The sequence below is a fragment of the Rhynchophorus ferrugineus genome, unplaced genomic scaffold (genome assembly GCF_030347505.1).
Source record: "Rhynchophorus ferrugineus isolate W39M unplaced genomic scaffold, kcgeb_rfMv2 rfM7, whole genome shotgun sequence".
NCBI lineage: Eukaryota > Metazoa > Arthropoda > Insecta > Coleoptera > Curculionidae > Rhynchophorus > Rhynchophorus ferrugineus.
This window is the reverse complement of record NW_027472586.1, coordinates 9,450,658-9,466,611: the sequence shown is the minus strand read 5'-3', so window position 1 is coordinate 9,466,611 and position 15,954 is coordinate 9,450,658. Positions and strand designations below refer to the sequence as shown.

Below are 15,954 nucleotides of genomic sequence, written 5' to 3'. Positions count from 1 at the left end.
AGCATTATGTTAGAATGTTTGAGGAGATAATGAATACTAACTGTTTTGTAGATATGGTAGATGCATTAAACAGAATTCACTGATTAATTTTATGAAGAATGGTCAGTTTATTTGTCAAGATGACTTGACAAATAAACTGGCCATCGAAGGAAACAAAAACTAAACGTAAAAGGTAAATATGATCTCGAATGATAGTAAAATACATTTCTCAGATATACAATTGTTAATTAGGTGGATTAGACCTCCAGAGAGATACCACTACATAAAAAAACGTGCGTAGAGGTTCTACGTCATGCAATGTAAACAAAACAAATCTAACCTACAAATTATTATACCTGTGGTCTTCATAGTAGTTTTAGATGTACTATAATGTTAAAATAAATTATATTTGATAACATTTTTGTTCAATTATTTTATTTAGATTAAAATTTTGTTGTATGTCAAAGCCAAACTGAACTAAAGCTCGAGTTGATGCGGCAACACTGCAATGTTTCGACGACACAAATATTCATGACGCATTACTAAAAAACCTTGAATAGACTATATGTTACCTTTGTGCCATAGCAATTTACAAACTTAGTGTTACAAAATTATAACATTTTACTAATATGGTAATTCATATATTAAATAGCATATTCAAAGTACGTATTTTTGTACATATGTCATCTAAATACGTGATGTTAAACGTCGCAATATTGCCACATCAACTCTGAATTTTAGTTTATTTTGTCTTTGACCTATAACAAAATTCTAATCTATATGAAATAATGAAACAAAAATGTTATCAATGATATCAAATATAATTTATTTTAAGATTATAGTACATTTAAAAAATGCAGTTAATTATACAGCCACAATAGTTTATAGGTTAGAGTTGTAACCTGTTATTACTATTGCTTTCAAGAATTTTGTATACGTCTAACAGACGGACGACTTTGACAGGCTCATTCGTTTACGTGTTCGAACTAATCAGACAGCATTGTGTCTCTTTTTAACTAGAATAAAATGAGAAGGAAAATATTGCCTGATTCTGAAACGATTCTGTTAATTTGCTCTATTGAATAATATAAACCTGGCTGTGAAGCTAGTTTAGAATAAATGCGCACAAGCAATTCTGACCAATCAGCACACACGCTGTAGTCCTTTTACTGCCGTCTCTTGTTTCTAAGCCTGTTTGTTCTTTGATCTCAAGTCCGTATATTCGACCCAATTTCGAGAAAGAAAAGAAAAACCTCGTCCTGTCGTCAGGCGCGAGAAGTCAAAACCAGCTCGAGGAAAAAAAGGCGCCCGAACGCACATTCGCCACTTATTAGCCACATCAGTCACTCGAGAAATCACCTGGACCCGGAGAAAGGCAAAAAAAATAGGATCGGGAGAGGGATCCCGACGGCTTTATGCGGTTCGGCCGGCGTTCGACACGTTCCCCGCTGGAAGTTTCGGAGCCCTTTAATTTTATTTATCGGCGACCGGTCCGGTCCTCTCGCCTCTAAAAGGCGACCTTGCCGGCCGCCCATTACGGCTTCCCGAACGGCTTTTGGCGTATGGAAATTTCCGACGGTTATTTATTTGTACGGCGGGACGGACCGGGTCTCGTTCTTTTTTTGTTTCTTTCTTCTCTCCATCCGGTTTCTCGGGTATATATTTTTATGGGGGGATGTTTACATATATGTTTTTTCTCCTCGCGCGACGTCTTTTAGATCTTCATAAAAAGTGTAACGGGTTCGAATAGTTACTTTGAGAAACACGTCCCAGAAGCTCCGAATGAAAACACACGCGTTTGCCAATGGTTATTTCGTATTCCTTTGTCTCTTCGTAAGGGGGAATCTGTTTTCGACCGAAACAAGTGGTAGTCAAAACGAACAATGTCTGGCGGATACAGCGAGTGAGCTGAAATTAGCGTTGGGACCAAAGACTGAAAACGACTATCGACTGTTTAGTAACTGACTGCTTTTTACTACCCCCTGTTTCTTTTGTGGACTTTTAGTTACTATTTTCGGACCTACTAATTTCATTCGATTGATTTTAACGTTCTGGATTTGCCATCCCAACCGCGACGATATTTTTTGACAAAAAGGTTAAAAAAGAAAAAATCTGATATTTAAATGAAAATTAAAATATATGAAAATATTTCTCAACAAAAATATCGATATATTGCCGACATCCCTAAACAGCAGCATGGGTCTACTCTCTAATATTGTTAGATGAAATACTGGATGATTAATGGAATATTGAGGAGAACCAGGTATCAAAAACATTTAAATGACAATATTGTAGCAAACCAAACGCAAAAAAAAACAATGCTCCTGACCACTAGAACTTGTAATGGCATCAACTAATAGAACAGAAGAAATTTTCATACTTTTCTGTGGAAGGAAGCATTGTCAAAAAGAAGCATAACAACTTCGTTTTGTATGCACTCTATGAGACATTCAGAGGAAGTAATTGATAAATGACGGAATCATGAACATGTTTTAGGCAGATTAGAAATTAACAGTTTAATGATTGAATTGGACAGTGAGTCGTGAAGTGAAAGTGACTGAGGGAAACTTTCAGGATATGTGATAATGCTGTGCAATGCTGGAAATTTCTGAGACAGACTGATGAGAGTGGAAACAAGTAAAGGTATGCACATAATTAGTTGAATATAACTGTAGAAAATTGTGTTGTATGGCGTGACAGATTTGTGTGCACAGATATAATCGTAATTGTTCAAAATTAAGCATGAGCATTATGTTAGAATGTATGAGGAGATAATGAATACTAACTGTTTTGTAGATATGGTAGATGCATTAAACAGAATTCACAGATTAATTTTATGAAGAATGATCAGTTTATTTGTCAAACTAAAGGCAAGAAAAAAAACAATGCTCCTGACCACTAGAACTTGTAATGGCATCAACCAGTGGAACAGAAGAAATTTTCATACTTTTCCTCGAAACGGAAACGCTCAGCATTTTTCGATATCGTTTACGTGTATAATCAAAAGAACGAACCCGTTGCCTCCAATACCGCTAGGGAAAAATTGAATATTCATCATTTTTGAAATGGAAAAATGCCATACAGAAACATTCCCGCCCCTATCGAGAGGTATAACGCCGATACGTACGTCATTAGAGTAAAGGCGATGGATCAAAAGGACCAAAAAATACATATTTGTTAAGTCTGGTTGGTGAAGTCGATTCAGCGATGGTCAAACTGGTTTTTCTCGGTTTTTAATTTTCTTTATAGGTAACACGAACAAAAAAACCTATTCACGAAAAGAATAGTTAATTTGTATGTTTAACATAAACATATTCAGAGAAGATAATATAAAAAAGTTAATATATAGCAGCAGGTATGCAACATATCAAAACAAACATTCAAACACACAGAAAAAAAGATATAAAATCTAATACAAAAATGTTCAAAAAAATTTAAAAAATAGAACTATAAAACTAAAACCTAAAACCCTACCGCAACGGCACCTACCGGGTCTTATTATGAATCTAAACCGTCCGCGAGTACACAGAAACACAAAACTTGATGAAAATCGGCCCAACCGTTTAAGAGAAGTTTAGTCGCATATACACGGACAGAATAACGTTGAGAATTTCAAGTATACATACCATCATGTCTAGCTCGAACAGCTTTTAGAACTTGACATGAAAGAAGAACAGGTTAGAGCGTTAATACATGCCCTTAGTGGTCACATTATCCATTAGCCTGTCAATCCTGTTCAATGGGCCATTATTATTGATCTTTGTCAAGTTCCATTCCAGCTGAACCAGATCTTTCAGTTTCGATGGAAGTATGGGATACAGGTGTATATAATATGATAGGATAGAATTGTTCTCTTTTTTAGAGATGATTCCTTAGCTGGTTAGTCTAGTTATTCTCATTCTCAATTGATATTTTATTACTAGATTAGAAAAAAGGTAATTTGGTTTATTTCTTTTAATTATTTCAAAGTCAATTTATTCGTAAACAAATTCATACTCTCCAAATACTACTTAATCTATGATATAGGCGCCGATTTGATTGACGATCTTTTGCAACATTTCTGGTTAAGGCCATCATTCCATCACTAAACATCACCAAGAACTTGCCTAAGGCTGAGATTGAATTTAGAAAAAATTGAACCAAGCGAACCAAACAATTTTTGAAGCGTCTTTCGTATTGACCAATTTGGACTGACTAACTGTGACTGGCAATCAAGTTGTCAACAGTAAAGCAGCTCATGATGAACAATCACTCCATGTACCACATCATCTTTGGTGTGTGAAACATTGGTGTCGTTGGGAACTTTGCAAGCTTGTGGGGCTTCTTTCGGCTTCGACCGGGATCCTTTTCACACATTACGGCTGTAGATGACACACTTTTGATCGTTTATAATCGGTAAATCAATTCACTTTTTCTACAATTGATTGATTACCATAAACTCTATAAAATTTTTAAAAATATGAATAAAACAATATGGAAGCACCATTTTTAAAGCACAAGAACTTTTGACTGAGTATACAGATCATGTTACCCTACCAAGAATATCTAGAATGTTCTACGAAATATAATAGCCTGAACAAGCACCACAAGAAATATGGAAAAAAGCCATCTATTATGAAACATGTTTTGCATAATGCGAACACTGCGATTGTTATATATGTGGGATGGCATTCGATTGTTTGATGAGGAAAGGAAGTAAAGACAAAAGGTGTTCCATAGAACATATGAAATAATGAAAACAGAAACGAAAACAATTCATAATCTGAAAGGTTAATGTCCTCATGTCACAAAATAACTTGAAATTATTTTTCTTCTGACATCGAATCTATCGACATTCAAACAAACTATTGAACACATAATTCACTTCACTTATAAAAAAGGAACACATTTTGTTCCATACATCATATTCAAAAAAATAAAATAAAAAACAAAACATGTACGGTTAGTGTGTGAAAACAACATTCCTAAATCAATATCTTAAACTATATCAAGAAAACCGACAAAAGGGAGTCATGAAAATGGAAATTTAATGGATTAAGATATTAGCTACTTAGCGGGGCTTTAACGCCAAATGGTTTAGGTTTCTTATAAACGCAGACGCATTTATATTTAGAAAGAGTTCATGAAATGCGAACGTTTTATGGTTTCCCTCCTAATTAACCTATCACGTTTTTATTTCCCACTACACACTTCGTTTCTTTTAAACAGATGAATTGGAAAACTAACAAAAATATTTTAAAATTTCCAAAAATTCGTTTTAAACGTTCAATAATAATGTGCGGAAATCTATTAACGGAGTAAAAGGTTATACGACAGCTATACGAAGCGATAAGTATTAATAATTAATCGCAGAACTTTGTTTTGGAAGCGTTGAATTACTAGTTGGTTCGATTTCTTAGTGCTACCTCATATTAACACCCCATAGGTCCAAATTAGCTTTATAATTGACTGATAAACCAATCTCTTTTATTATAGGTCAAGAGTCCAATCTGTTCAGTCTCCGTCAAGTATTATATTTAGATTTTTGTCATTTCGCTGCAACGCAAAATTAACATGGACAAATTAATTATGATTATGATGATTATTATACATCATATTAAAGTAAAAATATAAAATAACTATGCCATTACGTGTGTGCGTTAGTTAAACTGTTATTACTGGTACAAGACACACAATGTAAATATGTCTATAGATTATAGGCTACACCACCAACATGTTTAGATTTATCCCATGCATTCCATTTATTTGAAATTAATACAATTTAAAAAAATGTTCCTATACATGCCTAAACAGTAGACACATCAATGTTGCGATACTGAAATGAATGTAAATAAATAAAAATTAATGACTGCTCATTAGTCTGACTAAAACTCGTGAACGGCTGGTTAGTCTTGGCTTTTAAATATTTGTAGATGTTTAGGGAAGGTTTCCGTCATGAGAAAATGTGGAATAATTACAAATAATTACAGATTGTTTTGCGTAGTCTCAGCAGGAAGGCGCTGAGAACGTCTTTTTCATCAAATTACCATTACAGGCACCTGTAAAGAAGATATTTTGATAAGAAAGCATTTCATTGGCCGAGGACTTCATACGCATCACGTGACCAACATCTGACGTCACACTCCACTGACCAATTATATTTTAAATAAAACCCAAATGTAATTTTTCAAAATAATTTATTCAAATAATATTCTATATAAATACAAACATTATAAAATTAGTGCTATCAATTTAAATAATATGTATTAAATTTTCTTTCATTTGTTCCCTCATTCTGAAAGCAGAACAACACAGCTAAAAGTCTGTGTCTGTTTATATTTTACTTGCTTGTTCAACAAGTTATAATTATTTTTACAATGTTATTGTGAAAATTGTGGCACGGATCATTAAAACCGTTAAATGGTATGATATATATCAAAATTATTACTGTGCTCATATTATGGTAAAATCGAGGAGTTAAAGACACAGCTTAAGCATCTGTTAACAATATAATAAAACAACCTCTTGTTTATAAAATCAAGCTCATCTTGTTGATCTACAAATTGTATAATTTTATTTTGTGTTGATGTCTTTTTTAAAAATGTTTGTTGAAAAGGTTATCTCGGTTAAGGAGCCTTAGCCAAAATATTAATTATAAATATCTCAACCAATATAGATTTGTTTCAAGTAAATAAACCCCTACAAAATAATTAAGTTTTTAATTGATGGCACTTTACAAGCAACTTTTTAAAAGGTAACAAAAACTTTTCATGTAGTATAATCATATTTACCTTCAAGGTAATTTTGCCACCGCCCAATTTTGACACATTTTGGGGTAATATTTTCATGATTTCGTCTGTTATATTCCTATGAATAACAATATATAAGAACAAAAGTGCTCTATATAAATAATTGTACACGTACCATGTAAAAACAATGCTGAGTCACACACACATCGTTAAAATAGCTAAGTTGGGCTGTTTCTTCCTGGGAAAACGACGCCTGGTTTTTTATTTCTGCCACATATACCGGACACACAACACTTTTGAGAATGAAGATACATTATAATCAAATAATAGTGATTACAATTAAAAATGCTGCTCGTACTGAATGTCAAAGACACATAAATGGCGTCCTAAACAAACCATAGCTTTTATAAGGATATTCAAATTAACCAATAAAAAAAAGTGGTCCCAGAGCTAGAATTGGTTGGACCACGCAAGCCTCTATATATACTCTATGCATACAACTGTATAGACTAATCTGACTTAAGTCACAAAAGTCAATCAAATGTGCAAATTGAAGAACTACATTGACATCACCTTACTAAATCCACCAATGATGACTAACATGGGCTGTTTCTTCCTGGGAAAACGACGCCTAGTTTTTTATTTCTGCACATATACTGGATACACAACACTTTTAAGAATGAAGATACATTATTATCAAATAATAGTGATTACAATTAAAAATGCTGATCGTACTGAATGTCAAAGACACATAAATGGCGTCCTAAACAAACCATAGCTTTTATAAGGATATTCAAATTAACCAATAAAAAAAAGTGGTCCCAGAGCTAGAATTGGTTGGACCACGCAAGCCTCTATATATACTCTATGCATACAACTGTATAGACTAATCTGACTTAAGTCACAAAAGTCAATCAAATGTGCAAATTGAAGTACTACATTGACATCACCTTACTAAATCCACCAATGATGACAATGTCATGTCCATACTTATTAATAAAAACGCCGCTAAAACGTTTTCCGAGATTCCGTCTAAAAATACACCGTCAACATAAAACTACAGACTGCTTTTTCGCGTTATTAATAGGCAGGGTTCAATTCCTGGCGTCCGTACCATGCCGCTTCCGAGCTTTTAACAAAATAGTGTGGTATTCCGCGACGGAACCTTGACCCGTAGATTTATTTCAGCTAGCATTAATTAATTATATAGATATATTGATCGAAAAGCTTTACATAACGATATTGTGCGATGCCGCTTTGTATGTTCAATAATAATGTCCCACCAATTATGCAAATTAAACGAATCGATAGTAGATAGGGGCAAAAGTAATGTAAGGACGACCGAAAATACCGTTAAAATTTAAAAACACTGGAAATATAACTCCTTCTTAGCTATAGCTATAATAAACAACAAAGAGAATCCATTCCAGCTAAAGCAGCAAAGAGATTGGAGAATCCGAGCTGTTTATATTTTCAACAATAAAAAACTGAACTGCCTACAATTATAATTTTAATAACACTTATATAAAAATGCAATATTGATAACAAGCAAGGCCAAAAAAATACTCTTAATCTCAATTAGCTACTTAATCTCTTAATCGCTACAAAAACATTCACTAATACCTCAACATAATATTTACCTTGAATTATTTTTCGAAAATTTCGAAGTTTCTAGCAAAGGTCACAAAAAGAAACCATTACAAATATAAATAAATCTGAGAAAAACAATAAACATTTACGCCGTAAAATATTGTAAAACCCACAATAAATGAAAATGAAATAAATAATCCAAATAAAAAGATTCAGAAAAAGTCAACATACAAAAAATTAAAAACCTCAAGAGATGACTTAAAACGCCCTGTATGGAAAATATATATAATAATAATAAAACCAGTATGATAAACACACTGCATAACCTCACGACCCCTACATATAATTGAAAATATTTTCTATATATTTAAATCAAGAAAACAGAGAAAATCAATACTTATATATTCATGGAAGAATGGAAAGACGTTTTTAAATCCCCATGTATGACATTTAAAAAATTAGATGATACATAGAAAACACAAAGTGTAGGGAAATAAACACATAACCAACTTCGCAATCGCACTGTGTCTTATATAAAAATAACAATATAAAGTAGGGATTGTAAAATTGTAATTGAAATTGACAAGGTAAAATACGAAAGTTATTTGAAATAATAGTTCAATTGGATATGGTGAACAAAAAAACTCAATAAGCTGGCCATTTATTTGTTACTTAAAAAGAGAAAAAAGACTAGTAGGTCTTGGTAAAATCAAGTAAAAGATACAAACAAAAAATTTGGCTTTTAAGTGTCAAAAAAAACAATATATGGTTAAAATTTAAAAAGATTGAAAATACAACCAAATCTTAGTCATAATAATAATAAACAACACAGAAAAATGGTAATTCATGATGCTTGGCGCTAATTAATTGGACCAAAATCGAAGCTTTTTACATTTTCAACAATAAAATAATCTCAACTGTCTACAATTATTGTAACACCTTATTAAAAATGCAATATTGATAACAACCAAGACCATCTAATTATTCTTAATCTTAATCTCAATTAGCCACAAAAATATTCACTAATACTTCAACACAATATTCTAACTTGAATTATTTTTGGAAGTTTCTAACAAAGATAAGAAAAAGAAGAAACCATTAGAAATAGAAATAAATCTGAAATAAAGTTTAAAAAGTAGAATATTGTAAAACCCACAATGTATTTTACAAATTATATTTATACAAAGTCAGCATATATAAATAATAATGATAATAATATCTGTAAGATAAACATACTGTATAACTTCAGGGCGCCATACGTCAAAGCCTCTGTATATTATTAAAAATATTTTGCATCAAGAAAACAGAAAAATCAATAGGCATAAATTATACATTAATGGAAGATTTACATGTTTAAAATCCCCCTGTATTACACTTAAATAATGAGATGATAATGGAAAACAAACGATAGATAAATATACACATTACTAATTTCGCAATCGATCTGTATCATGTAAAACTGACTCCAACTGAAAACGTAAAATACGAAAGGTATTGTAAATAAAAAATCATAAAACTGTCAATTTATTTATTACTTAAAAAATCAAATAAAATATACAAACAAAAGAATTTACTCTAAAAGTAAAAAACAATGAACGCAGCATAAACTAATGTGTGTATGGAGCAACATAAGCACACCCTGTATATATACACAACTTGTAATGCTTGCCCCGAAAATGTAAAAAAAGGGTATTCGTTTATGATACACGTAAATTATCCTGCACTGTGTACAGAAAACGATAACAGAATGTAGGGCTGTGGAACAGGCTTGACACGGAATTTCACTTTCAAACGTCAAGCTCTTTAAATTAGGTAACGGGACTCTACGTACCAAAACAATAATAAATCTCGGTCTCGCGTACGGGAAACCGGCTGCATAAACGAACCGTGCAGCGAAAACAACTCAGATGGCGTCGACAACGATAAACAAATAAAAAAAACCTATCGAGAATAACAACCGTGCATGCAACATTGAAGGTTATGTATGTACGCGGATTCGATCTCAGACGTTTCGGGGGCGCTAACCGCCAACAACCTCACCTGTATTGTTCGTTTTCCGCGAATCCACATAATTCTCATTGAATCAAAACGCCCGGTCCGCGATCCAGGGCCAGAAGGTCTCCTTTCAGGGGGCTACGGACATTTCGAGGCGGGTTTCTCGACGACCGCGGGACCGTTTCCTCGACGAACGTCCGTGGACGGTCGCGCGCGACACTAACACAGCTGTTTCGGTCACTGTACGACTCGCGTCACCATAAAATACCGGAAAAAATACGATATTTTCGAAGGGAAAACACCACGACCGCTGTCAGACGGATTCCATGACAGTACCGACTGAATTGCGACGACGCAAGCGCCGCGGACGGCGTCGACGCGAGACACGCCGGCACGGCCGCCTCTAATTTTCGAAATGAATGGACTATGGCGAGGTGGGGCGAGGGGGAAGACGCGCGCGGCGTGTTACCTCGCTCGCTTATCTCGGTCGCGGGAGGCCGGCGAATTATTTTTTCTCCTTTTGTTTTTGTGCCGCTTGTTTTCGGGCGGACGGCGATGGGTGGCTGGGAGTGCGTGCGCGGGTGAAAGGGAAACCGGGGGAGCTCTTTGTTTTTAAAGTTGGAGAGGTCGTGCGGGATACGGACCGAATCGATGATGAAAAACGGACGTGCGTTTTCTGGAATGCTTTGTCGAGGCCGTCCGGATTTACGGGAAACTTCGATGTTATTTCACCGCGACGCCGTTAATTGGAATCGTAATTAAAACGAAACAAGTGGTACGTCGTCGCGGTCCGAACCGTCCGAAAATAAAATGGACAGAGGGTGCCCCAGAACGAAAACAAATAAATTTTCCGGGAGGAGAGCAGAAAATTTGCGTTCCAGATCGGTATCGGAGAATTTACTGCGTTCATTATCGGCCTGTAACTCATTTTTCTCCGTTAATCGGCTCTATACGGCTCAGTCCCGGCAGATAACGCACTATCTGTATAAGTAGGAAAATTTACGATCAATTAAAATTCTGGATAAACACGCCACTAAAAAGAATACAATGTTCGGACAACATTTTCAAACAAAAGTAGAAGAAGAAGAACTGTCAAAACTAGACATTTTTCACTACATAAACTAGTTTAAGTAACAGAATATAGATAATTAGTGCGTATTACTTCTAGAATTATTTTCAAAGAGTTCTAAAGGAATGTAATTTAAATTTTATTATAGACGATATTAGATGATATTAACTTAAACTAACCAATCAAATATCTAGAAAAATGCATCGCGGTGGCTCTGAAGTCAAATGTCATTAGTCGAATCGACAATAGTAGTTGTAAAACAATTTATTTAAACTGCTTTTTGGAACGGAAAATAACATTGTTAAAGACTAGTATTTTATTTCAAGAGTTTTATTTATTGTAGCACAATAATTCCTTCGACATTATTAATACCAAATATCGGTGGTGCGGTCTAAACTCAAAATTTTTTTTATGGATTATTACAAACCCGTGCAAATGTCAAATAAAATATTTTTTTAAAAGATATGTGAGTGTTGTATGAAATATAGTGAGTGGTCATTTTCCAGAAGTTACGAACGGTAAGATTTATTTATATTATATTTTTTCTATGTTTACGTGAGGGTATTGAACGAAGTTATTTAAAAACCACTCAGATAATGGTATCCACTAATAATTGAATACTTATAGAACATGATTTTTGTTCAATTTTAGTATTATAGAATTACTCTATATAATCAATGAGCTGTGAATTTGATGAGGTATACTCACATAAGGCATATATTTCTCGGAATTTTTACTTTGACAAGCACAATTATGCCCAAACCGTAACCAATTAGGTATATAAATGAATATAATTTACAAAATTAAAATAACAATTGAACAATTCTTAACCTTATTTTGATTGCCTATAACTTTGCTCAAAGAAAAGATAATTAAGTTCGGTTTTCATAAAAAGTTTATTTGGTCTTCACATTTCCGTTTTTGTTATGACTGAGAAATTATATCGTCTAAACTTTCGGCACTTTTTAAGGCATTTTTCATGATATCCTGCAACATCTGAGGCTGAATTTCTTCAATTTCCTCACAAATATTGCCTTTAAGACGTTGAATGGTTTGAATCTGATTCACATAAACTTTTGACTTTAAAATCAATGGCGGGCAAGGAAAATAGTAGTGGGAGTTTTGCCCCATCCGTTATTTGGAAGGTTATGTTGTTACCCAATCTTACGACATGACGTTTTATCGCGCCTTTTTGTATCAATTTGAAGAATTCTATTTGTACACCTAACTAATATTGATATAACCGTTGCTATTGAGTACTATTATTATCCTCTGTGCTAATATTTAGCATATTTATTACTGATTATGTTTTCTCTTTGTATACGGCCTCTTTTTTGTTCGCTTGAGACACTCCGGCCTCGGAGTATATCCGCCACCACCCACCACGCGGAGAAATTTTAAAGCCGAAGTTTCTCGTAGCCTGCTGGGCGTCACTGAGAGAAGACACTACTATATATACGTAATACAACGTAGGGCAAAAGTGCCGCTACCATTTTGATTGCCTATAACTTTGCTCAAAGAAAAGATAAGTAAGTTCGGTTTTCATAAAAAGTTTATTTGGTCTTCATATTTCCTTTTTTATTATGACTGAAAAATTATATCGTCTAGACTTTCGGCTCTTTTTAAGGCATTTTTCATGATATCCTGCAACATCTGAAGCTGAATTTCTTCAATTTCCTCACAAATATTGTCTTTAAGACGTTGAATGGTTTGGATCTGATTCACATAAACTTTTGATTTTAAAATCAATCGCGGGCAAGCAAAATAGTAGTGGGAGTTTTGCCCCATCAGTTATTAGGAAGGTTATGTTGTTACCCAATCTTACGACATGACGTTTTATCGCACCTTTTTGTATAAATTTGAAGAATTCTATTTGTACACCTAATAAATATTGATATAACCCTTGCTATTGAGTACTATTATTAGCCTCTGTGCTAATATTTAGCATATTTATTACTGATTATGTTTTCTCTTTGTACACGGCCTCGTCTTTGTTCGCTTGAGACACTCCGGCCTCAGAGTATATCCGCCCCCACCCACCACGCGGAGAGATATCAACGACCCCAGGCGAAAAAGCGGAAAAAAACATGTTTGTTTCCCTAATAAGCGGAATCATCAATAATTTATCGACCCGCTCGCCGAGAAGAGAAAAAAAAAACAAAAGCGAAAGCCCCGCGAGATAAGCGCCAACCTGACAAATGATTCGACATCGATAAAAAGCACAAGATGTTTTTTGTATAAAGGAGAATGGAAAAAATTGAAGAAATATGAAAGAATGCGTCTCTCTCTCTCTCTCTCTCTCTTTCTCTCTCTCTCTCTCTCTCTCCAGCTCTCTGCTTCGTGGATTCCGTGGCGGAATCGATGGAAGGCTCTGGCGGTTATAAGATGCTCGGATTTTTATTGCCGTCCAGTTCTGGCGAGCGTAAAACTGTCTCCGGGACCTGTAAAGGCAAGGAACGCCGCCCGAGGTGGTCATATTTTAAGGAGTAATAACCGGTACATTGTTGGCGGTTTATGTATCGACGGTACAAAGTTGTACCGCGAATAGACGGCTGTTAACACTCCTAACTTGTTCAGTAATTTCGCGGAAATGAAACAGAGGCATACATTATACAGACTGTATACTGTAGTGAAATGTAGTTTTTAACATAGAGAAATAACTAATATTTAAAATTCCCTTGAAGGAAACCAAAGAAGAGGTTTTTGTAAAACTGTTATTTAAATAAATGTAACTGATGGGGCACACTTCTTCTAACCAGAGACACATTTCGGGCCAATTGTGTCTGGTGGGACATTTGATTCCGGATTTTAATTAACTTTGAGCCAGAACTTTGTCATCGGGACTTATATATTTAACCCAAAAAAAACACGGTTAAAGTTGCCTTGAAAGAAAACAGAAAAGAGGACTTTAAATAACTGTTATTTAAATATATGTAACTGGTGAAAAACACTGAACTCGGAGAAAAATTTCCTAACCATTCAATTACCCAGTTAGCGTCTTCTATGTTTCTAAGATATATATACTATTGTATTCATTAAACATCAGATTGACAACTTTTAAACAGACAATTTTTAACGACATAAATATCTCTCAAATAAAATTAAAACGGTCAATATGTAGGAATTTCGATGCGAAAGAACCGACAGCCCGTATCAAATTGCTTTAAAAACTATAATTATTAACATATATGATATAAGAGGTCAATTGAAAATTTCAACATAATTCCCTTCAAGGATGATACACTGATTATAGCGACCTTCTTTTTCGATAACTTTTCGATACCATTTTTATAGTACGATTTGTCCTTTGCTTCAAAATAGGTCTCAGTTTCGGCGATCACCTCTTCATTCGATGAAAATTTCTTCCCAGCGAGCATTCTCTTGAGATCTGAGAACAGGTAATACTCGCTGTGGACGAGATCTGGAGAATACGGTGAATGGATGGATTTTTCCCATCTTTTTCACTGACTTGTGACACGGTGCAATATCTTGGTGAAGCAGTACTTTTTTTCCTTCAAATGCGGCCGTTTTTCGGCGATTTCGTCTTTCAAACGGTCCAATAACGCTATGTAATAGTAGCTGTTGATAGTCCTTCCTTTTTCAAAATAGCCAATTAAAATTATTCCATGCGCATCCCAAAATACAGACGCCATAGCCTTGCCGACTGTTGCGTTTTCCCATGCTTTGGTTCATCGTGTGTCGTCCACTCGGATGACTGTCAGTTGGACTTCGGAGTGAAATGATGGAGCCATGTTTTATCCACTGTCACATATCGACGCAAAAACTCGGGTTCATTACGTTCGATCATCTTCAAACACTGCTCCGAATCATCAACTCGTCGTTGTTTTTGGTCAAAAGTGAGCTCGCGCGGCACCCACTTTACACAGAGCTTTCTTATACCCAAATATTCATGAATGATATCATGTACACGTTCAGTTGATATCTTTAGAGTGCCTGCTATTTCATTTAATTTCAATTTGCGGTCATTCAAAATCATTTTGTGGATTTTTTAAATATTTTCGTCGGTAACATCTTTTGGGCGTTCACTGCGTTCACCGTCTTCGGTGCTCATTTCACCACGTTTAAACTTAGCATACCAATCCTTGATGTTTGATTTCCCTGGGGCAGTGTCCGGAAACTCGGCATCAAGCCAAGTTTTTTGCTTCAACTGTATTTTTCGCTTCAAAAAGCAATATTTTATCAACACGCGAAATTCCTTTTTATCCATTTTTTTCATAATAACAAAATTTGCTTCACTCAAAATGCTATAATTCACAAACTAATGATCCGACAGGCGTCAAATTTATACACAAATCTTTTGAGTATTAGGGCTAACTAAGAAAGGGCTAACTAACTAGCGCCATCTATGTGTCAGGCCAGGGAAATTTAAATTGATCTGTTATGTATAAAAAGACCCTTTTAATAAAGACCAAACTCTCAATATATACGTACTTCGGGATGAAAGAAACGAAAATTCATATTAAATTGCTTTGGACCCTTTAGTTTTTGAGATATCTGACATAAATAGAATCTACATAACAAACATATTCCATGGCCATCTTGATCACCGGACTTCAATATAATTCAGTCGTT

At 34.6% G+C, this 15,954-nt stretch overlaps 1 protein-coding gene across 9 annotated transcripts in view; it reads right to left on the bottom strand.

Annotated features, from left to right (window-relative positions):
- The window catches only part of Camta (Calmodulin-binding transcription activator), a 463,871-nt gene extending 453,238 nt beyond the window's left edge, over window positions 1–10,633 (bottom strand). For 4 of the 9 annotated variants that reach the window (XM_076409280.1, XM_076409282.1, XM_076409288.1 and 1 more), the window contains exon 1: window positions 10,338–10,629. The gene's annotated coding sequence lies outside the window, so the exon portion shown is untranslated. Of the gene's footprint in view, window positions 1–10,337 lie in introns of all 9 variants that reach the window. The other 5 variants (XR_013006425.1, XM_076409287.1, XM_076409284.1 and 2 more) reach the window with 2 other exon arrangements.
- Between the last annotated feature and the right edge of the window lie 5,321 nt (window positions 10,634–15,954).